Source organism: Lithobates pipiens, unplaced genomic scaffold (assembly GCF_037356315.1).
Source record: "Lithobates pipiens isolate NorthernLeopardFrog02 unplaced genomic scaffold, aLitPip1_a1.2 Scaffold_25, whole genome shotgun sequence".
Lineage (NCBI taxonomy): Eukaryota > Metazoa > Chordata > Amphibia > Anura > Ranidae > Lithobates > Lithobates pipiens.
Window position 1 is genome coordinate 108,001,935 of NW_027507787.1, and position 22,903 is coordinate 108,024,837.

General features: G+C 46.3%; 4 pseudogenes; all 4 read left to right on the top strand.

Annotated features, from left to right (window-relative positions):
• The first annotated feature begins 13,335 nt into the window (after positions 1-13,335).
• LOC143932385 (5S ribosomal RNA) lies at positions 13,336-13,454 on the top strand (annotated as a pseudogene).
• A 3,515-nt stretch (positions 13,455-16,969) lies between these two features.
• Positions 16,970-17,088, top strand: LOC143932676 (5S ribosomal RNA; annotated as a pseudogene).
• Positions 17,089-17,189: 101 nt separating this feature from the next.
• On the top strand, positions 17,190-17,308 carry LOC143932291 (5S ribosomal RNA; annotated as a pseudogene).
• A 1,965-nt stretch (positions 17,309-19,273) lies between these two features.
• LOC143931773 (5S ribosomal RNA) lies at positions 19,274-19,392 on the top strand (annotated as a pseudogene).
• The last annotated feature ends 3,511 nt before the right edge of the window (positions 19,393-22,903 follow it).

A 22,903-nucleotide genomic window follows, 5' to 3' on the forward strand; every position in this document is an offset into this window, starting at 1 on the left:
CTGTCAGCACTGAGGGGTCGCCTCGGCTTGCACTAAACATAGGCATGCACGAGGGAGCCCGTCACAACAGAAAAGGCATCACAGAATGGGATCCACCACCCCCCGTCCCATACCCCTAAAGTACATGCAGTCCCCGAACAAATGCATTTCTCCCTTTGGCAGATTGTCCTCTCCTTACCCCCTCTCCCCCGTCCACGCCCCGGGGGGAAAAGGGGCAGGGAAGGGGGGAAAGGGGGAGTGGAAGGGGGGAAAGGGGGAGGGAAAGGAGGGGAGGGAAAGGAGGGGAGGGAAAGAAGGGAAGGGAAGGGTGGGAAGGGGGGGGGAGGGAGGGGGGAAACCGGGGAGAGGGGACAAAAATGCGGAAATGTCAAGTCCTTTAGCGCACTCCCACCAGCAAACACCCGGACCCCATAAATTTCAACTCCTCCCCTCCATGGTCACCACATCAAGATGAAAGAGGAGCAGCCCTGGTCGGTGCATAGAAAATCCGGCAGGCAAGGGGCTGGGGCCATCCAACGGGAGACTTCACCCGAGCAGCAGTCCTGGGGCCCGCCAATTAGTGTCTCTCCTGCATCGCCATCGGGGGCTGTGTAGAGCATCCAGAGGGAGGCTGGGACTGCCCAAACAGTTAAGGGGTAAATCCTCCAGGGGGGTCAAGAGTCACCCTGGAGGGAAGCAGTGTCTCGTACCAATAGGCTCAATAAATAAGTCATCCAGGGTCCCCGAAAGCTGCAGAAGGCAATGTCGGCAAAGAGTAGGTGGGAGCCAGAGGGGGGGACGAGGGGCGCAACCAGGGGGAGGGGACACATATGCGGGAATGTCAGGCCCTTCCAGTACAGCGCACTAGGTATCACTCAGACCCCCCAAAGTGCAACTCCCCCATCTCAAGACTCCAGAAGGGAAGATGAGCCGCCCTGGACTGTACATGAAAGAACTTGCTGGCAAGGGGTTGGGGCCATCATCCCTTCCTCCAATGGGAGATGCCACCGGCATGACAGCCCCGTGTCCTGTCAAGTGGTGCCCCTCTGACAATGTCGTTGTGGTATATGTGGAGCATCCAGGGAGAGGCAGGGACCACCCAAACAGTGAGGGGTAAAGCCTCCAAGGGGGACTGGTGTCAGACAGGAGGATAGCGGTGTCTTGTACAAGTTGGTTAATTAGACAAGTCATCAAGTGTGTTCCTGTGAGCAGCCGAAGGAAAGGTCGGTAAGGATTATGAATGGGTGGGGGCCAGGGAGTGCATAAAACTGCCACCAGATGACCGGGCAGAGAGGGCAAGGGGATGAAAGTCAGATCTGGTAGGTGGGGGCAGGGGTGAGGAGTGTCCCTCATATTACTCACGTTGGCCATCCCTTGAAGCTGAGCGCTCTGCATACCCAGGACGTTCTTCTGTATAATCTAGCCGATCTGTATACATTAGCCTGTCTTTTGTACACATTAGCCGGTCCTCTGTATACACTAGTCTGTCTGTATACACTAGTGTATACAGATAGGCTAGATTATACAAAAGAACGTCCTGGGTATGCAGAGATGGAGGCTAGGGTATACAGAGAGAGAGGCTAGAGTATGCATACTTGCTAGTGTATACAGACGGACTAGTGTATACAGAAGACCAGCTAGTTTATATAGGGAGGCTAATGTGTGCAAAAGACAGGCTAGTGTATACAAATAGGCTAGATTATAGAGAAGAACATCTTGGGTATGGACTAGTGTATACAGAGAGGCTTGGGTATGCACAGAGCTAATGTATAAAGAACAGCTAGTGTATACAGTGTATACAAAAGACATCAAAGGGTATACAGAGAGACTCGTGTATGCAGAAGACCGGCTAGTTTATACAGAGAGGCTAAAGTGTACACAACACAGGCTAGTGTATATAGATAGGCTAGTGTATATAGATAGGCTAGATTATACAGAAGACCGTCCTGGGTATGCAGAGATGGAGGCTAGGGTATACAGAGAGAGAGACCGTGCTGGGTTACACAGAGAGGCAGGAGTATGCAGACTTGCTAGTGTATACAGATGGACTAGGGTATACAGTAGACCGGCTAGTTTATACAGAGAGGCTAATGTGTACAAAAGACAGGCTAGTGTATACAGATAGGCTAGATTATACAGAAGAAGGTCCTGGTTATGCAAGAGATGGAGGCTAGGGTATGCAGAGAGAGAGGCTTGGTTACACAGACTTGCTAGTGTATACAGACGGACTAGTGTATACAGAGGACCGGCTAGTTTATACAGAGAGGCTCATGTGTACAAAAGACAGGCTAGTTTATACAGATAGGCTAGATTATACAGAAGAACGTCCTGGGTGTGCAGAGATGGAGGCTAGGGTATACAGAGAGAGAGAGGCTGGGTTACACAGAGAGGCAGGAGTATGCAGACATACAGATGGACTAGTGTATACAGTAGACCGGCTAGTTTACACAGAGAGGCTAATGTGTACAAAAGACAGGCTAGTGTATACAGATAGGCTAGATTATACAGAAGAAGGTCCTGGTTTATGCAAGAGATGGAGGCTAGGGTATGCAGAGAGAGAGGCTTGGTTACACAGACTTGCTAGTGTATACAGACGGACAAGTGTATACAGAGGACCGGCTAGTTTATACAGAGAGGCTAATGTGTACAAAAGACAGGCTAGTGTATACAAATAGGCTAGATTATAGAGAAGAACGTCCTGGGTATGCAGAGATGGAGGCTGGGTTACACAGAGAGGTTAGTGTATGTAAGCTTGCTAGTGTATACAGACGGACTAGTGTATACAGTAGACCAGCTAGTTTATACAGGGAGGCTAATGTCTACAGAAGACCGGCTAGTGTATACACATAGGCTAGATTATAGAGAAGAACGTCCTGGGTATGCAGAGATGGAGGCTAAGGTATACAGAGAGAGAAGTTGGGTTACAAAGAGAGGCTAGTGTATGCAGACTTGCTAGTGTATACCGGTGGACTAGTTTATACAGAGAGGCTTGGGTATACAGAGAGCTAATGTATAAAGAGATGCTAGTGTATACAAAACACAACCAAGAGTAGACAGTGAGGCTCGTGTATACAGAAGACCGGCTACAGAGAGGCTAATTTGTACAAAAGACAGGCTAGTGTATACAGATAGGCTAGATTATACAGAGGAAGGTCCTGGGTATGCAGAGATGGAGGCTAGGGAATCCAGAGAGAGACTGTGTTACACAGAGAGTGTATGCAGAAGACCGGCTATTTTTTTTTTACAGATAGGCTTGTGTATACAGAAGACAGTCTGGGGAATTCAGTGAGGCTAGTGTATGCAGAGAGGCTGGGACACCGAGACTATTGTAAAAAGAAGGCAGGCTAGTGTATATAGATTACGGGCACGTGTATACAGAAGACAGAGAGGCTAGTCTATATAGAGTGGCTGGTGTACACCGAGAGATTAATGTATAACGAAAAGCTAGCGTGTAAAGAAGACAGGACTTTATTTTTTGCTAATACAACTACTTCTGAAACATGTAAAGTGCTTTTTTCATATTTTGGTGCTGTTAAAAAGTGGTGTGTTGTCAGTGGTGATATCAATGTGACAGTTAATGTGGAGAACTACAAATATACAAAATAGAGCAAAAGAGTGCTAAGTTTATTTTGTTAAGTCATTGACTGATAGACGTTAAGTAATTGGCCGTTATTGGTTTGGCAGTACATGGTTTATTTTGATGTAAGATAGTTTTATTCTCTACTTATAGCCGAGTTTTAGACGACTTTATTATTAGCATTATTCGCATTATTCCTATTTACTATGCAGAGTGTAAGTATTGCAGTGAGACGATATTGCTTTTGAAAGATTTGTATTATTATACATAGCATTGTGAGCAGACCAATAGGACAATTTACATGGCTTAATATTGCAGAGCGTAATTTATCAGGAAAGAGATCCAAAGCGTTAGTTGCAGTAGCTTCCTAAAACGGAAAAATCGTTGCATTACTCTAAAAGTTGTTCCGGTAGCACTGAAAAGACGATATTAGATGAGTGATCTACACATTTCGTTTACTATTGCAGAGAGATACCGGCTAAATGTTAATATGTGCTGCGTGTAAGGTAGAAAGAAGATGGTTAAGTGTGAGCTGGTTTACCAGGATTTAGAGATAGTAATCTGTTTATTGTTATAATAAATATAGCAAAATCACTCTAAAATGAATATTAAGACATTATATACAGGTCGGGTTTAAGTGGAAATACACGAAATAACATCAACGACGTGTGTAGGTTTTTATCAATCAGGTACATTACGTGTCTTTAATCATGTAGTGAATATACCCCAAATATAGCATAAGGATGAGAAAGGATAATAACTGGCAGAGGATGACATGGCAAAAAGACAAACTGCATTAGAAATGTGAATATGAATTAGAGATGAAATGACAATCCCCACGGCTACGTACAGCAAAGCAGCTAAATATTCAGCTATATAGTCTGCAATAGCAGAGATTAAGTATTGCAGTCGAAATGAGATCGGAAGCGTTAGTTGCAGTAGCTCCAAAATGACTGAGAAATCATTTCATTACTCTAAATGTAAAAGTTATCCCGGTAGCACTGAGTGGACTGATATTAGATGAGTGATCGTTGTAGTACAAATTCAGTTTCCTATAGCAGAGCAAACTATGACATGGCAAAGAGACAAACTGCTTTGGAAATGTGAATGTGAATTAGAGATGAAATGTCAATCCCCATTGGTTACTTACAGGTTACCATTAATACAGTTAACACGGCTACGTACAGCAAAGTGTGAGCTAAGCAGCTAAATATTACTTAATATTGCAGAGATTAAGTATTGCAGTTGAAAAGAGATCGGAAGCGTTGTTTGCAGTAGCTTCAAAATGACTGAGAAATCATTTCATTACTCTAAATGTAAAAGTTATCCGGGTAGCACTGAGTGGACTGATATTAGTTGAGTGATCGTTGTGGTACAAATTCAGTTTCCTATAGCAGAGAGATACCAGCTAAATGTGAGAAGAGCAATTAAACTGTTCACATCGGTAGCATTGTATTACTCTTAACATGTGCAGCGTGTAAAAAAGCAATAAGATGGTTTTGTATTATCCTAAAATTAGCAGTATACGTAATAAAGGTGAGTAGGTAACCTGGATTTAGACATAGCAAGCTCCATAATCGAATTTAGCAAAATTAGAAAGGATCATATTGAGACAGTATATACAGGTCGAGTTTAAGTGGAAATACACAAAATATCTAGCTTACCTTTACATTGTTCAATAGAGCGTTGCAAAGTAATACCAAGGCAGAATGTCGGAATAGCAATTAGATGAGATGATTGCTGTAATCATGAAATATCAACAACGACTAGGTTTCTATCGGATGAGAAAGTATAATAAATGGCAAAGTATGACATGGCAAAGAGACAAATTGCATTACATGAAATGTCAATCCCCACTGGTTACTTACATGTAAACGCGGCTACATACAGCAAAGTGTGAGCTAAGCAGCTAAAGGGTATTTAAGAGTAAATTGACTTAGCTTGAAAATTCCAACGTGTAAATCGTTCCATTAATTTTGTTACGCACGAAGACGGCTTACACTGACTGTTTTCCGTTTCCACTGGTTATCGGCATAATGTATCAGTAACCATGAAAATTAATAGTGATAGACAGCTACATTAGGATGTATGCATGAGGTGAATGTAAAATTGTTGCATTATGTGTTATTAATGTAATCAAACTGTATTGCTATGCTTTGCTACTGCAACCACTTCTCAATCAAGTAAACCGGCCCAATGCTTTTCTCACATTTTGCTGCTGTTAAAAAATGTGTTGCAAGTGTTATATGTTACAAATGGTTATCAGTGTGACAGTTAATGTAGAGAAGAAGTAATACACAAAATAGAGTCAGAAAGAGAATCCTATTGCATAGAGGTAGCGAGAGATGGTTGGTTTACTCTTAATGTGCAGTGTGTAAAAGGTTTTAAAAAGATGGTTTTGTGTGACTTTTGCTTTAACGTAAAATTAGCTGTAGACATTATAACTTATTACAATGATTTAGAGATAGTAATCTCTATAAAATAATAATAATAAGTATAGCAAAACAAATTAGGAAAATATTGAGGCAGTATATATAGGTCGAGATATAGTGAATACACAAAAGGGATCAAGGGATAGTTGCAAAGTCAAGGGATAGTTGCAAAGGTACATTATTTAAGAGTAAATTGACGTAGCTTGCAAATTCCAACGTGTAAATCGTTCCATTAATTTTGTTACGCACGAAGACGGCTTACACTGACTGTTTTCCGTTTCCACTGGAAAGAGAATCCTATTGCATAGAGGTAGCGAGCGATGGTTGCATTACTCTTAATGTGTAAAGGTTTTAAAAAGATGGTTTTGTGTGAATTTTTCTTTAACGTAAAATTAGCTGTAGACATTATAACTATGGTTAGGTTTACAATGATTTAGAGATAGTACAGTGGAAACGTTTATTTGTCATGACAGCTGATACTGGTTGAGCAATAAAACTGTTTTATTAAGATGTAAGACTAGTTTTATTCTCTACATATAGGCTTTTCAGAGAGTTGTATAATATAGACGACCAATAGGACATTAGGCTTAATATTGTAGGGAGGAAGTATCGCTGTTCAAAGGTAAGAGATTGAAAGCTTAGCTTGAAAATGGCCGAGAAATAGTTGCGTTAGTCTAAATTTAAAGGATATGCCGTTACCAATGAGAAAGCTTATATTAGACTAGTTGATCTTTGATTACACGATCCTATTATTATTATTATTATTATTATTATTATTACGATCATAGTGCAGAGAGATACTCAGTTAATGTCAGAGATACTCGGTTAATGTCAGAAAAGCAATAAAACTGTTTACATCGTTAGAGAGCGATAGTTACATTACTCTTAGTATGTGCAGCATGTCTGGTAGCAAATGGATGGTTTTGTGAACATTTTGCATTACCGTACAATTAGCGGTAGAACTCATCGAAGTGAATAGATTTAAGCGGATTTTGAGATAGTACTCTCTATTTCTAATAAGAAATAAATAAAAATAATTCAGGATGGTGTGTCAGGACTGTCACATACTCAATGTGACAGTTGATGTGGAGAATTACAAATATGCAAAATAGAGCAAAAAGAGTACATGGTTTATTTTGATGTATGATAGTTTTATTGAATGCTTCATGTGGATGATTAAAATCTTGTAGTGATCTATATTTAGCATAAGAATGAAAAGGCATAACATGGCAATGAGACAAACTCCATTAGAGATGTGAGCTAGATGAAATGATGAAATGTCTCTGTATAGCCCAGATTGTCTTCTGTTATCACTTAGCCTACCCTCTAAATTCACTAGCCCCTCTATATACACCAGCATGTTTACACTAGCCGGTCTTCTGCATACAATAGCCTGTCTTCGATATACACTAGCCTATGTTCTGAATACACTAGCCCGTCTTCTGTCTTCTGTATGCCCTAGCCTGTCTTCTGTATACATTAGTCTCTCTGTATAAACTAGCATCTCTGTATAACCCAAACTGTCTTCTGTAAAAACTTGTCTCTCTTTATAGCCTGTCTAGCCTTTCTTCTGTACACACTAGCTTCTCTGTATACACTAACCAGGCTTCTATATACAATAGCTTCACTATATGCACTAGCCTCTCTGTATAAGCTAGCCTCTCTATATACCCTAGATAGTGTTCTGCATACACTAGCCTCTCCGTAGAAGCCAGCCTTTATTCTGTATTCACTAGCCTTTCTTCTGCATGCTGTAGTCTTCTATATATACTAGCTTCTCTGTACACCCCTGCATCTCTGTCATACATTAAACCCTCTGTATACCACAGCCTGTCTTCTGTACCCACTAGACTCTCTGTATACACTACCCAGTCTTCTGTATAGAATTTCAGCTTTGATGTATACCCAAGCCTGTCTTCTGTATACACTAGCTTCTCTATATGCACTGTCCTTTCTGTATACACTCGACTCTCTCTATACACTAACCTCTCTATATACACTAACATCTTTGTATATACTAGCCTCTCTTTAAACTAGCCTCTCTGTGTACCCCAGCCTCACTGTTTACTCTAGCATCTCTGTATACTCAAGCCTATCTACATACACGAGTCTGTATTCTGTATTCACTAGCCTTTCTTCTGTATGGTGTAGTCTTCTATATATACCAGCTTCTCTGTACACCCTAGCACTGTAACAGTGCTAGGTTCCTGTGTTACAGAAACAGAACACCAGCAATAAGGTGTATACTGTGCAGGAGGCACACAACACCCACTCTAACTTCTGCACTGCAGATGCATGTATTGCAGAAATTGAACACCAGTAATAAAGGGTAGCTTCAGGTGTGTACTGTGCAGGAGGCACATAACACCCACAGTAACAGTGCTAGGTTCCCAAGCAGTAAAGACACTGTCCCTGCCTATCGTCCTCTTTCCCTGACCACCGCAACACACTGTACAAGGCCACCGCGCTGGCGGCCTTATATAGTGTGGGGTGTGTACTAAACCCCCCTGAGCTATAATTGGCCACAGAAATCCTGCCTGTGGTGAATTGTGGCTCTCCTCACAGAGGATGTTACATCTGTTCTTGTTATATAGAACCTATTATGCTCCTCGTAAACTTTTTCAGTTTTGCCGAACGGCCGGACGCAAGTTGCCCCTGGTTGCGGGAACATGGGGGGAGACATGATGCACATGTTTTGGAGATGCCCGAAGTTGATCCGCTACTGGACAGAGGTGACAAGAACCATTGATTGGGTGTTTGGAACCTCCACCAGGATGGAGGCGAAGTATTGTCTCCTGGGATTAGTTGAAGGAGTTGGAAACCCGGGAAGCAGCCAGATGGCAGTTCTGAGATGCCTATTTCAGGCAAGGAAACTGATTGCCCAACCCTGCTTAGCCTCCAATGTTGGCAATGACTTGGTTTTTGTCGCTTGTTTCCCAAGATGACCATGTTGGCGTTTGTCAAGATGGTTGAGAGTGCCCGAAGAGATCGCCTATGGCCCCATTATCTTGAAAGTGCCTGATCTTGTCTGATCTCATAGGCTAAGCATTGTCGGGCCTGATTAGTAACTGGATGGGAGACCAACTGGGAATACCAGGTGCCATAGGATTCTTTTTATGTTGTTGGCGTTGACATGGTTTTTTTTTTCCGCTTGTTTGCCAAGGTGATCATCTTGGCATTTGTCAAGAGGGCTGAGAGAGCCCAAAGAAATCTCCTACGGCCACATCCCCCTGAAAGCGCCCGATCTCATCTGATCTCAGAGGGTCCGGCCTGGATAGTACCCAATTAAAGGTGATTAAAGATTCCTGCGGATCTTTTTATATTGTTGGCTTTGACCTGTTTTTCTTTCGCTTGTTTCCCAAGGTGACCATTTTAGCATCAGTCAAGAGTTTTGAGTATGTCCCAAAGCGTTCGCCTGAGGTCACATCACCCTGAAAGCGCCCGATCTCAGAGGCTAAGCAGGGTCTGGTTCAGATGGGAGACCGCCATGGTCTATGTTGTTGGCGTTGACCTGTTTATTTTCACTTGTTTCCCAAGATAACCATCTTGGTATTTGTCAAGAGGGTTGAGAGTGTCTAAATAGAACACCTATGGCCACATCACCCTGAAAGCGCACAATCTCATCTGATCTCGGAGGCCTAGCAGTGTACGGCCTGGTTAATACCTTTATGGGAGACCATCTGTGAATACCAGGTGCCGTAGGCTTCTTTTTATGTTGTTGGCGTTTACCTGTTTATTTTCGCTTGTTTCCCAAGGTGACCATCTTGGCGTTTAACAAGAGGGTTGAGAGTGCCCAAAGAGATCACCTACGGCCCCATCACCCTGAAAGCGTGATCTGATCTCAGAGGCTAAACAGTGTCGGTTAGTACCTGGATGGGAGAAAGCCTGGAAATACCAGGTTCCATAGGCTTCTTTTTATGTTGTTGGCGTTGACTTGTTTTTTTTGTTTGTTTCCCAAGGTGACCATCTTGGCGTTTGTCAAGAGGGTTGAGCATGCCTGAAAAAATCTACTATGGCTGCATCACCCTGAAAGAGCCAAATCTCATTTGATTTCAGAGGCTAAGCATGGTTGGGACCTGGTTAGTACCTGGATGGGAGACCGCCTGGGATTTCTAGATGGCATAGGCTTTTTTTAAGTTGTTGGCATTGACTTATTTTATTTTTTTGTTTTATTCTTTTATTAAGTATAAGTAGAACAACATAAATATAACAGTCAACCATACAGCATGACCCAGGTTTACAATTACATGGTAACAAAAAATAGGCAGCCAAATAACTCTGGGTTCTCAGAGGGGAGTCCTAGAGTTTCATGCAGAAAAGAGAGAAACCCCACCTCCGACATGTAGTACAGCATAACTAATGCAGCTCCGTTCAGACAAATGTAATCATGGAGAACAACTGGGACCACAGCGAGCCAGCTTATCATGACCTATGTGATCCAGAGTAAAATATGAGCCGGTCGTGTCCAGAACCCTGGGGTTCTTCTGGGTCCCAAAGGCTAGTAAGGAGACATGGCATAGTGAAAAGGGAGGACGGGGGAAGAAGAGAGTGCAAAGACGGAGAGAGAGGAGGGGGGGGATGGCGGCGAGGAAAAAAAGAAAAATAAAGACAAAAAGGGAGGGGGGGGGGGGGGAATGCCACCCAAGGCAGACATGGCCTACGTAGGTAAACGTTAGATGTTCAGTCGTTTTCTGGGACAGAGGCACTGCTCACCTCCTGAATGTAGTCTCGAGTACCAGTTAAATACCTCCAAGGCCTCCATGTAACACTAAATGCCTCTTCAGTGTTGTGAAGGGTGGCGGTCAATTCTTCCATCCGGAGAATATGATTGACTTTGGAATACCACAGCACCTTGGATGGGGGCTGAGGCTTCCTCCACAGTGTGGGAAAGCAGGCCCAGGCGGCGTTCAGGAGTTGCATCGTGAGGGTTTTTTTGTATTTTCGAACAGGCGGTTTGGTCAAGTGTAGTAGGCACGCTGCTGGGTTGTCTGCGATATCTACATTTCTGAGAGTTTTTATCGTCCCGGTCACCTCCACCAAAAATGTCCTCAAGGCCGGGCATGCCCAGAAAATGTGTCCCATGGTCCCCGTATCTGAATTGCACCTCCAACAAACATCCGGGATCGATCTATTCATTTTATTTAGAAGGTATGGGACTCTATACCAGCGTGAGACTATCTTGTATCCTGATTCTTGATATTGGTTTGCGATGGAAGCTTTATGTACTAATGTCAGGATCTTCCCTATCTGTTGTGGGGTAAATGTGATGCCAAAGTCCCTCTCCCATTTGGGGATAAATGGTGGGGGTCGACTCCTCCTCCTGACTACTTAATAGGTTGTAGAGGAGGGAGAGGGTGTGTCGCACAGGTTCCCTTTTGTGACAGATGGATTCATAGGGCGTCAGGTCTCTAGGAGTGTAGGGGGCCCTTTGTATGGCCAGAAGAAAGTGATGAAGTTGATAAGCACTAAACAAGTCAAGCGGAGGGTCAGAAAGCTCGCGACAGTTTGCGTGGTCGGAGCCCTCCCGAGGGCCACACCTCTCCCAGACGCTGTTTCCCCACCACTGTCAACTGTCGCAGTTTCTTGTTGGTAAATCCCGGTGGGAAGTCTGGATTACCTATAACCGGAGTCATGGGTGACGGCAGGGGAGCAATGTGTGTGCAGCGGAACAACCTCCGCACAACAGCCAACTTGGCTCACACTACGGGGTGATCTCTGAGGTCTTTTGGTGGGGAGGACAGGAGCCACGGGGAGGTCAATAGGGGAATGGATCCATCTTCAATCTCCATCTCCACCCACTATTTGTGTGGGTCATTACAATGCCAATCAACGACTCTCGCTAGCAGAGTCGCTCTGTAGTATTGTCTGAGATCTGGGAGACCCAGACCCCCCTTGTCCTTTGGTCTGGCAAGCAATTGCAAACGGGCTCTGGGCGGTTTGCGCGCCCAAATAAAGTCCCGGAGCAGCACCTGCAGTTGTCTGAAAAAAATTGGGGGTAACCGGATCGGTAATGTCTGGAACAAGTATAAGATCCGCGGGAGGGCCGTCATTTTGAATGCATTACAGCGCCCGAACCAGGTCAGTCTTAAAGCATGCCAGTTTCTCAAATCAGATTTCAGTCTATTCAGGAGAGGGACAAAATTAAGCGGGTACAATTGCGCCAAATCCGCTGCGATGTCAACGCCCAGGTAACGTATAGATTTTTCAGCTCAGTAGAATGGAAAAGCGGAGAGTAGCCTCTTGGCCTCACCATCCGGGACCGATATATTCAATACAGCCGACGGTGCAATTGATTTTATAGTTTGATAGGCTGCCGTATCGCCGGAGAGCCACGAGTATATTGGGAAGCGAAATGTGTGGATTGGAGACGAAAAAATTTAGATCGTCAGCGTACGCCGCAATTTTGTGGTGTGCCGAGGGTTTGGATATGCCAGTAATATTCGGGTCATTCCGAATGTGACACATAAGTGGTTCCAGTGTCAAAATAAAAATTAGGGGAGACAGAGGGCACCCCTGCCTCGTCCCATTAGTGATGGGGAAAGAGTCCGAGCACTCTGAAAGCACCAAATCTCGTCTGATCTTGGAGGCTAAGAAGAGTCAGGCCTGTTTAGTACCTTGTGGGAGACCACCTGGGAATACCAGTTATTGTAGGCTTCTTTTTATGTTGTTGGCGTTGATTCGTTTTCTTTTTCCGCTTGTTTCCCAAGGTGATCATCTTGGCATTTGTCAAGAGGGCTGAGAGAGCCCAAAAAGTTCTCCTATGGCCACATCCCCCTGAAAGCGCCCAATCTCATCTGATCTCAGAGGCTAAGCAGGGTCCGGCCTGGATAGTACCTAATTAAAGGTGCCGTAGGAATCTTTTTATATTGTTGGCTTTGACCTGTTTTTCTTTCGCTTGTTTCCCAAGGTGACCATTTTAGCATCAGTCAAGAGTTTTGAGTATGTCCCAAAGCGTTCGCCTGAGGTCACATCACCCTGAAAGCGCCCGATCTCAGAGGCTAAGCAGGGTCTGGGTCAAATGGGAGACCGCCATGGTCTATGTTGTTGGCGTTGTCCTATTTTTTTTCACTTGTTTCCCAAGATAACCATCTTGGTATTTGTCAATAGGGTTGAGAGTGTCTAAATAGAACACCTATGGCCACATCACCCTGAAACGCACAATCTCATCTGATCTCGGAGGCCTAGCAGTGTACGGCCTGGTTAATACCTGTATGGGAGACCATCTGTGAATACCAGGTGCCGTAGGCTTCTCTTTATGTTGTTGGCGTTTACCTGTTTATTTTCGCTTGTTTCCCAAGGTTACAATCTTGGCGTTTAACAAGAGGGTTGAGAGTGCCCAAAGAGATCACCTATGGCCCCATCACCCTGAAAGCGCCCAATCTCATCTGATCTCAGAGGCTAAACAGTGTCGGGCCTGGTTAGTACCTGGATGGGAGACCGCCTGGGAATACCAGGTGCCATAGGCTTCTTTTTATGTTGTTGGCTTTGAACTGTTTTTGTCGCTTGTTTCTCAAGGCGACCATCTTGGCGTTTGTCAAGAGGGTTGGGCGTGTCTTGAAGAGAGCGCTTACGGCCACATCACCCTGAAAGCACCCGATCTCGTCTGATTTCAGAGGCTTAGCAGCGTCAGGCCTGGTTAGTACCTGGATGGGAGACTGCCTGGGAAGACCAGGTGACATAGAAGGATCTGGCCTGGTTAGTGTCTTGATTGGGAGATTGCCTGGGAATACCGGATGCCGTAGGATTCTTTTTATGTTGTTGGCTTTGACCTGTTTTTTTTCCCTTGTTTCCCAAGGTGACCATCTTGGCATTTGTCAAGAGGGTTGAGAGTGCACAAAGAAATTGCCTACGGGCACAACACCCTGAAAGCGCCCAATCTCGTTTGGTCTCAGAGGCTAAGCAGGGTTGGGCCTGGTTTGTACCTGGATGGGAGACCGCCTGGGTTTTCCAAATGCCGCAGGCTTCTTTTTATGTTGTTGGCGTTGACTTGTTTTTTTTGTTTGTTTCCCAAGGTGACCATCTTGGCGTTTGTCAAGAGGGTTGAGCGTGCATTTGATCTCAGAGGGTAAGCAGGGTTGGGACCTGGTTAGTACCTGGATGGGAGACCGCCTGGGATTTCTCGATGCCATAGGCTTTTTTTTTAACTTGTTGGCATTGACTTATTTTTTTTTTTTGTTTTATTCTTTTATTAAGTAGAACAACATAAATATAACAGTCAACCATACAGCATGACCCAGGGTCACAATTACATGGTAACAAAAAATAGGCAGCCAAATAACTCTGGGTTCTCAGAGGGGAGTCCTACAGTTTCATGCAGAAAAGAGAGAAACCCCACCTCCGACATGTAGTACAGTATAACTAGTGCAGCTCCGTTCGGACAAATGTAATCATGGAAAACAACTGGGACCACAGCGAGCCAGCTTATCATGACCTACGTGAACCAGAGTACAATATGAGCCAGTCATGTCCAGAACCCTGGGCTTCTTCTGGGTCCCGAAGGCTAGTAAGGAGACAAGACATAGTCAAAAGGGAGGACGGGGGAAGAAGAGAGTGCAAAGACGGAGAGAGAGGAGGTGGGGGGATGGCGGCGGGGAAAAAAAGAAAAATAAAGACAAAAAGGGATGGGGGGGGGGGAATGCCACCCAGGGCAGACATGGCCTACGTAGGTAAACGTTAGATGTTCAGTCGTTTTCTGGGACAGAGGCACTGCTCACCTCCCGAATGTAGTCTCGAGTACCAGTTAAATACCTCCAGGGCCTCCATGTAACACTAAATGCCTCTTCAGTGTTGTGAAGGGTGGCGGTCAATTCTTCCATCCGGAGAATATGATTGACTTTGGAATACCACAGCACCTTGGATGGGGGCTGAGGCTGCCTCCACAGTGCGGGAATGCAGGCCCGGGCGGCATTCAGGAGTTGCATCGTGAGGGTTTTTTTGTATTTTCGAACAGGCTGTTCGGTCAAGTGTAGTAGGCACGCTGCTGGGAACCCAAAAGTTCCTCAAGGCCGGGCATGCCCAGAAAAGGTGTCCCATGGACCCCGTATCTGAATTTCACCTCCAACAAACATCCGGGATCGATCTATCCATTTTATTCAGAAGGTATGGGACTCTATACCAGCGTGAGACTATCTTGTATCCCGATTCTTGATATTGGTTTGCGATGGAAGCTTTATGTACTAAGATCAGGATCTTCCCTATCTGTTGTGGGGTAAATGTGATGCCTAGGTCCCTCTCCCATTTGTGGATAAATGGTGGGGGTCGACTCCTCCTCCTGACTACTCAATAGGTTGTACAGGAGGGAGAGGGTGTGTCGCACAGGTTCCCTTTTGTGACAGATGGATTCATAGGGTGTCAGGTCTCTAGGAGTGTAGGGGGCCCTTTGTATGGCCAGAAGAAAGTGACAAAGTTGATAAGCACTAAACAAGTCAAGCGGAGGGTCAGAAAGCTCGGCGACAGTTTGCGTGGTCGGGAGCCCTCCCAAGGGCGACACCTCTCCCAGTCGCTGTTTCCCCACCACTGTCAACTGTCGCAGTTTCTTGTTGGTAAATCCCGGTGGGAAGTCTGGATTACCTATAACCGGAGTCATTGGTGATGGCAGGGGAGCAATGTGTGTGCAGCGGAACAACCTCCGCACAACAGCCAACGTAGCTCCCACTACGGGGTGACCTCTGAGGTCTTTTGGTAGGGAGGACAGGAGCCACGGGGAGGTCAATAGGGGAATGGATCCATCCTCAATCTCCATCTCCACCCACTGCTTGTGTGGGCCATTACAATGCCAATCAACGACTCTGGCTAGCAGAGTCACTCTGTAGTATTGTCTGAGATCTGAGAGACCCAGACCCCCCTTGTCCTTTGGTCTGGCAAGCAATTGCAAACGGGCTCTGGGCGGTTTGCGCGCCCAAATAAAGTCCCGGAGCAGCACCTGCAGTTGTCTGAAAAAAATTGGGGGTAACCGGATCGGTAATGTCTGGAACATGTGTAAGATCCGCGGGAGGGCCGTCATTTTGAATGCATTACAGCGCCCGAACCAGGTCAGTGTTAAAGCATGCCATTTTCCCAAATCAGATTTCAGTCTATCCAGGAGAGGGACAAAATTAAGCGGGTACAATTGCGCTAAATCCGCTGCGATGTCAACGCCCAGGTAACATATCGATTTTTCAGCCCAGTAGATGGAAAAGCGGAGCGGAGCCTCTTGGCCTCACCATCCGGGACCGATATATTCAATACAGCTGACTTGGCGCAATTGATTTTATAGTTTGATAGGCTGCCGTATCGCTGGAGAGACGCAAGTATATTGGGAAGCAAAATGTGTGGATTGGAGACAGAAAAAATTAGATCGTCAGCCTACGCCGCAATTTTGTGGTGTGGTGTGCCGAAGGTTTGGATATGCCAGTAATATTCGTGTCATTCCGAACGTGACACATAAGTGGTTCCAGTGTCAGAATAAAAATGAGGGGAGACAGAGGGCACCCCTGCCTCGTCCCATTAGTGATGGGGAAAGAGTCCGAGCACCACTCGTTCACCCGTACCGCTGCCGACGGCGTGGAGTAAAGCGGGTTGAGAGTGCCTGAAGAGATTGCCTATGGCCACATCACTCTGAAAGCACCCAATCTCGTCTGATCTTGGAGGCTAAGAAGAGTCGGGCCTGGTTAGTACCTGTAGGCTTCTTTTTATGTTGTTGGCGTTGATTCGTTTTTTTTTTTTTGCTTGTTTCCCAAGGTGACCATCTTGGCATTTGTCAAGAGGGTTGAGAGTGCCCAAAGAGATCGCTTACAGCAGCATCACCCTGAAAGAGCCCTATCTCTTCTCTGAGGCTAAGAAGGGTTGGGCCTAGTTAGTACCTGGATGGGAGATGGCGTTGGAATACTAGGTGCCGTATTCTTCTTTTTATGTTGTTGACATTGACCTGTTTTTTTTCGCTTGTATCTCAAGGTGACTATCTTGGCATTTGTCAAGAGGGTTGAGAATGCCCAAAGAGATTGCCTATGGGCACATAACCCTGAAAGCACCCGATCTCCTCTGATCTCAGAAGCTAAACAGGGTTGGGCCTTGCTAGTACTTGGATTGGAGACCACCTGGGAATACTAGGTGCTGTAGGCTTCTTTTTATGTTGTTGGCCTTGACCTGGTTTTTTTTTCACTTGTTTCCCAAGGTGACCATCTTGGCGTTTGTCAAGAGGATTGAGAGTGCCCGAAGAGATCACCTACGGCCCCATCACCCTGAAAGCGCCCAATCTCGTCTGATCTTGAATGCTAAACAGTGTCGGGCCTGGTTAGTACCTGGATGGGAGACCGCCTGGGAATACCAGGTGCCATAGGCTTCTTTTTTATTTATTTAGTAGTATGCGACATACAATGCAAAGGCAACTTCACAGAATGTGTGATACAAATAGTTACAAACAAACGATAATATTGCATGGATATCAGAGCCAATGGTAAGAAATTCGAGGAGAATAGCACGTGTACAGCTTTGCGGTCATATGAAGATGAGATTAAAGCTCCATCTCGTTGGGATCCTCTACCACTTAAAATATTATTGACACTAGCCCTGCTACCCTCGAAGAGTTTAGATATCCATAGATAGGGGAAGAGTATTGTGTAGTAGTCAAATTGGGTCGGAACATACCATTTTCTTTTCCCTTTTTTGAGTTAAGAAGGGAAATAGTAGAACTGAAAGGAGGGAGAAGGGGAAAGAGAAGATTGGGGAAGGAAATGGCAGAAAAGGAAAATAAGGGGTAAGGGGGTGTCGTGGGTAGAGTGGATAGGGTGGGGTCCCCTCCCAGGGAGCAAGAGACGCCCTCGGCTCACCAGCTCATCAGCTGTCCAACGTTTGGAACAGCGATCTTGTGGATGAGTCTCAGGACAGGCTGCCAGAATGTTTGTAATTTAGGGCATTCCCAAAAAATTTGGAGAATGGTACCAGCCTGTTGCCCACAGCGACAGCAGCGGTCAGATTGACCGGGGAATATTTTGGCCAACACCACCGGTGTACGATACCAGCGTGTGATCAGCTTATATGAGATCTCCTGATATTTACTGCAGAGTGAAGACTTATGGGCGAAAAAGAGTATTCTGTCCTTCTGTGGTTTGGAGAATGTAGTTTGTAAGTCCCTTTTCCATTTAGCTAGGAAGGGTGGATCCGTGGAGGATTGTGCATCTGTCAGGATTTGGTAGGACCTAGAGAGGGAACCACGAATTGGGCCATCATCCAGGCAAAGTTCCTCGAAGGGGTGGAATTGTCTAGAGAAGAACGAATGGTTAGGTAGTGATCCGAGGAAATGGATTAGCTGTCTAGCTCTCCAGCTATCCATTGCAACAGGTACTTGCTCTAGCAGTATGGTCCCTATGGGAATCAAGCCCGTGGGTCCAAGAAATAGGGCTGCTCTCAGAAGCCCTTTCGGGGCTTGCCTGGTAAAGGCCTGGTCAGACAGGCCCGGAGGGAATCTAGGATGTCCAATAATTGGGGTCATAGGAGAAGGGAAGTTAGTCAGGTGGGAAAGGTGAAAATACTATCCATCTCGGCGAGCGAGAGGCCAATTAACGGGTGAGTAGTCACACAGGGCTCCAATGGCCTCCCCGCCCAAGGCAGACCAGCCAGTGGAACCCACGCCATCTCCTGCTCTAGCTTGACCCATAGCTTCAGTTCCCCACGCCGGTGTCTTATCACATATGGTCCCCCATCGCATATTGTCCGCTGTGTACTGCGCATGCGCAGTACACAGCAACACAGATTCTGAAATTTGCCGAGCATGAACGGCGCCTGCGCACTGAGTCCAGGTTCTATCCCCACTATCCAAGTGGACACAGAGTAAGAATATAAAAGAGCCGAGCGCAGCGAGGCCGAACCCGAAGCGCGGCGAGCGAACCTCGCCTACGAGGGGCCCTCTAATATTCACAACCCTATGTCCGCTTGGATGGTGGGGCTACCACCTCCACTCAACGTGCAGGCGACGTTCAGCTTCTGAGATTTTCCGAAGCTTCGTCGTCTCCGTACTGCGCATGCGCAGTACGGCACAGACACTATATCATGGCCGGACAGTATATGGCAGAACACCGGCACCAGTCAACCACCGGTGTCATGTGCGTTGCTGTGTAATATAGAGCAGGGTCCGGGAAGCCAATACCTCCCCTCAATTTCGGTCGCAATAGCATTACCCTACCAATACGCATATGTTTTCTTCTTGGCTTCTTTTTATGTTGTTGGCTTTGACCTGTTTTTTTTAGCTTGTTTCCCAAGGTGACCATCTTGGCCTTTGTCAAGAGGCTTCAGAGTGCCCAAAGAGAGTGCCTACGACCAAATCACCCTGAGAGAGCCCAATCTCATCTGATCTCAGAGGCTAAGCAGCGATGGGCCTGGTTAGTACCTGGATGGGAGACAGCTTGGGAATACCAGGTGCCGTAGGCTTCTCATTGTGTTGTCGGCGTTGACCTGTTTTTTCCCCCTTGTTTCCCAAGGTGACCATCTTGGCATGTGTCAAGAGGGTTGAGAGTGCACAAAGAAATTGCCTAGGAGCACAACACCCTGAAAGCGCCCAATCTCGTTTGGTCTCAGAGGCAAAGCAGGGTTGGGCCTGGTTTGTACCTGGATGGGAGACCGCCTGGGTTTTCCAGATGCCACAGGCTTATTTTTATGTTGTTGGTGTTGACCTGTTTTTTTCGCTTGTTTCCCAAAGTGATCATCTTGGCATTTGTCAAGAGGGTTGAGAGTGCCTAAAGAGATCGCTTACAGCCGCATCACCCTGAAAGCACCCTATCTCTTCTGATCTCAGAGGCTAAGAAGGGTTGGGCCTAGTTAGTACTTGAATGGGAGACGGCCTTGGAATACCAGGTGCCGTATTCTTCTTTTTATGTTGTTGGCGTTGACCTGTTTTTTTTCGCTTGTTTCCCAGGGTGACTATCTTGGCATTTTTCAAGAGGGATGAGAGTGCCCAAAGAGATTGCCTATGGGCACATCACCCTGAAAGCGCCTAATCTCCGCTGATCTCAGAGGCTAGAAAGGGTCGCGCCTTGTTAATACCTGGATGGGAGACCGCCTGGAAATACTAGGTGCGGTAGGCTTCTTTTTATGTTGTTGGCGTTGACTTGTTTTTTTTGTTTGTTTCCCAAGGTGACCATCTTGGCGTTTGTCAAGAGGGTTGAGCATGCCTGAAAAAATCTACTATGGCTGCATCAGCCTGAAAGAGCCAAATCTCATTTGATCTCAGAGGCTAAGGCCGCGTACACACGGGCGGACTGTTCGTCCAATTTTGTCCGCTGAACAGTGTTTCAGCGGACAGTCCGCTCGTGTGTGGGCTTCAGCGGACAGTTTCAGCGGACAGTCTAACGAACAAAGTTTTTCGGAATTTCCGTAAGACTGTCCGCTGAAACTTGGTTTGAGCGGACAGTCCGCTCATGTGTAGGCTTGTTCGTCAAACTAAGTTCCGCGCATGCTCAGAAAGGATTTACACGCCGAAGGTTGCATTGCAGTGTATAGGACTTTGAATCTCTCGTCCCGTCGTACGTGCCGTTCACGTCATCGCGCAAGTTTTCAGCGGACTGTTCGTTCGTCGTGTGTGGTCAAGTCCGCTCATGCAAATTTTGAACGGACTGTTTGTCAAACTGTTTGACGAACCTAGTTGGGCGGACAGTCCGCCCGTGTGTACGCGGCCTAAGCAGGGTTGGGACCTGGTTAGTACCTGGATGGGAGACCGCCTGGGATTTCTCGATGCCATAGGCTTTTTTTTTAAGTTGTTGGCATTGACTTATGTTTTTTTTTTGTTTTATTCTTTTATTAAGTATAAGTAGAACAACATAAATATAACAGTCAACCATACAGCATGACCCAGGGTCACAATTACATGGTAACAAAAAATAGGCTGCCAAATAACTCTGGGTTCTCAGAGGGGAGTCCTAGAGTTTCATGCAGAAAAGAGAGAAACCCCACCTCCGACATGTAGTACAGTATAACTAATGCAGCTCCGTTCGGACAAATGTAATCATGGAGAACAACTGGGACCACAGCGAGCCAGCTTATCATGACCTATGTGAACCAGAGTAAAATATGAGCCGGTCGTGTCCAGAACCCTGGGGTTCTTCTGGGTCCCAAAGGCTAGTAAGGAGACAAGGCATAGTGAAAAGGGAGGACGGGGGAAGAAGAGAGTGCAAAGACGGAGAGAGAGGAGGGGGGGGGGGATGGCGGCGGGGAAAAAAAGAAAAATAAAGACAAAAAGGGAGGGGGGGGGGGGGGAATGCCACCCAGGGCAGACTTGGCCTACGTAGGTAAATGTTAGATGTTCAGTCGTTTTCTGGGACAGGGGCGCTGCTCACCTCCCGAATGTAGTCTCAAGTACCAGTAAAATACCTCCAGGGCCTCCATGTAACACTAAATGCCTCTTCAGTGTTGTGAAGGGTGGGGGTCAATTCTTCCATCCGGAGAATATGATTGACTTTGGAATACCACAGCACCTTGGATGGGGGCTGAGGCTGCCTCCACAGTGTGGGAATGCAGGCCCGGGCGGCGTTCAGGAGTTGCATCGTGAGGGTTTTTTTGTATTTTCGAACAGGCTGTTTGGTCAAGTGTAGAAGGCACGCTGCTGGGTTGTCTGCGATATCTACATTTCTGAGAGTTTTTATCGTCCCGGTCACCTCCACCCAAAAGTTCCTCAAGGCCGGGCATGCCCAGAAAATGTGTCCCATGGTCCCCGTATCTGAATTGCACCTCCAACAAACATCCGGAATCGATCTATTCATTTTATTCAGAAGGTATGGGACTCTATACCAGCGTGAGACTATCTTGTATCCTGATTCTTGATATTGGTTTGCGATGGAAGCTTTATGTACTAATGTCAGGATCTTCCCTATCTGTTGTGGGGTAAATGTGATGCCAAAGTCCCTCTCCCATTTGTGGATAAATGGTGGGGTCGACTCCTCCTCCTGACTACTTAATAGGTTGTAGAGGAGGGAGAGGGTGTGTCGCACAGGTTCCTTTTTGTGACAGATGGATTCATAGGGCGTCAGGTCTCTAGGAGTGTAGGGGGCCCTTTGTATGGCCAAAAGAAAGTGACGAAGTTGATAAGCACTAAACAAGTCAAGCGGAGGGTCAGAAAGCTCGGCGACAGTTTGCGTGGTCGGGAGCCCTCCCGAGGGCCACACGTCTCCCAGACGCTGTTTCCCCACCACTGTCAACTGTCGCAGTTTCTTGTTGGTAAATCCCGGTGGGAAGTCTGGATTACCTATAACCGGAGTCATTGGTGATGGCAGGGGAGCAATGTGTGTGCAGCGGAACAACCTCCGCACAACAGCCAACGTAGCTCCCACTACGGGGTGATCTCTGAGGTCTTTTGGTAGGGTGGACAGGAGCCACGGGGAGGTCAATAGGGGAATGGATCCATCCTCAATCTCCATCTCCACCCACTGCTTGTGTGGGCCATTACAATGCCAATCAACGAATCTCGCTAGCAGAGTCGCTCTGTTGTATTGTCTCAGATCTGGGAGACCCAGACCCCCCTTGTCCTTTGGTCTGGCAAGCAATTGCAAAAGGGCTCTGGGCGGTTTGCGCACCCAAATAAAGTCCCGGAGCAGCACCTGCAGTTGTCTGAAAAAAATTGGGGGTAACCGGATCGGTAATGTCTGGAACAAGTATAAGATGCGCGGGAGGGCCGTCATTTTGAATGCATTACAGCGCCCGAACCAGGTCAGTGTTAAAGCATGCCAGTTTCCCAAATCAGATTTCAGTCTATTCAGGAGAGGGACAAAATTAAGCGGGTACAATTGCGCCAAATCCGCTGCGATGTCAACGCCCAGGTAACGTATAGATTTTTCAGCTCAGTAGAATGGAAAAGCGGAGCGTAGCCTCTTGGCCTCACCATCCGGGACCGATATATTCAATACAGCCGACGGTGCAATTGATTTTATAGTTTGATAGGCTGCCGTATCGC